The sequence below is a fragment of the Gavialis gangeticus genome, unplaced genomic scaffold (assembly GCF_001723915.1).
Source record: "Gavialis gangeticus isolate Ggan-Ray unplaced genomic scaffold, GavGan_comp1, whole genome shotgun sequence".
Lineage (NCBI taxonomy): Eukaryota > Metazoa > Chordata > Crocodylia > Gavialidae > Gavialis > Gavialis gangeticus.
The window spans coordinates 59,656,434-59,657,795 of record NW_017728993.1 but is presented as its reverse complement, the minus strand read 5'-3'; the positions used below and the strand labels follow the sequence as shown (position 1 = coordinate 59,657,795).

Genomic DNA, 1,362 nt, shown 5'->3' with positions numbered 1-1,362 from the left:
CCTTCCCTTCCTCCTATGCTCCACAACAGCTCCCCTCCATTCTCTTCCTACCCACTTCTTCCCTCCCCCAAGTTGCAAGCTTCAAGGCACAGGGTTAGGAGAGGGAGGCATGGATAGGAATGATGCCTCTGTTGCAAGCATTGTTGGCTGCAGGGCTCACAGCTGTTGGTCACTGCACTGGCAGTAAGGTGCAATGGGATCTAATGTGCGATTTGCATGAATTTTACATTATGTCCCATTGTGCCTTTACCTGCCTGTGTAGAGGGGTCCTTACTGAAACAATCTGATCCATTTCCTATAGGAAAGGTAGCTATATATCTCCCTGTGCAATACAAGAATAAATGCCTTTATTTAGCATGCAGTTTCTCAGGTTCTCTTTTATAAGGAATGCCTTGATTATATTGGACTCAGTTTAGTTCTTGGTTTTTCATAGATGTTAGGGTCAGAAGGGACCTCAGTAGGTCATTGAGTCCGACTTCCTTGCCCAGGGCAGGAGGAGCACTGGGGTCAGACGACCCCAGGTAGGTGCTTGTCCAGTCTTCTCTTGAAGACCCCAGGGTAGGGGGGCACCACCTCCCTTGGAAGCCCATTCCAGATTCTGGCAACCCTTACTGTGAAGTTTTTTAATGCCCAACCTAAGTCTGCTCTCCATCAATTTGTGGCCATCATTCCTAGTTGCTCTGTTTACTAGGGCACCCTGTAGAGCATCTTCTATTCCCTGCTGCCCTCCCCTGACGAATTTATAAGCAGTCACAAGATCATCTCTCGGCCTTCTTTTTCGAAGGCTGAAGAGATCTAAGTCCCTCAGTCTCTCCTTGTAGGACATTGCCTGCAGGCCTGTGACCATACAAACAGCCCTCCTCTGAACCCTCTCAAGATTCTCCGCATCCCCTCCCTGGACCTGTTAGTCATGCATCTGCTAATGCATGATAAAGTGTGATTATTCTTGTTGATCACTTCATCACATTGACAAGTCATGTTCATCTTGGAGTCAGCTATGACTCCAAGATCCCTTTCTACTGCCGTGCTGCTGAGAAGGTCATCCCCCAGCCTGTAAGTGTGTTGGTGGTTCTTTTTGCCCCAGTGCAGCACTTTAGGTAGAGGCTGCTTCCACACTTGGCATGAGTGAGTTCTGAGCCAACTGCTAGAGTTGGGTTACAGGGGAGAGCAACAAGGGTCCAAGGAACTGCAACTCCTACTTGCAGACACTAGGGGCTTGTGAGAATGCATGGCCAAAGGATCCTGGCAGGCTGGGATCAGGGAGGGCTGCTTCCCCAGAGAATTTCCCAATAGCCCTTCTTATATAAAGCATAAGTGTTACACCAAGTCTCAAGAGCACCGCCCCCCCCCCCCCCCCCCCCC

The 1,362-nt window shown here is 49.6% G+C and overlaps 1 protein-coding gene across 1 annotated transcript in view; it reads left to right on the top strand.

Moving 5' to 3' along the window:
* CEP350 (centrosomal protein 350) overlaps positions 1–1,362 on the top strand; it is a 114,865-nt gene that overhangs the window by 56,889 nt on the left and 56,614 nt on the right. The window lies entirely within an intron of this gene.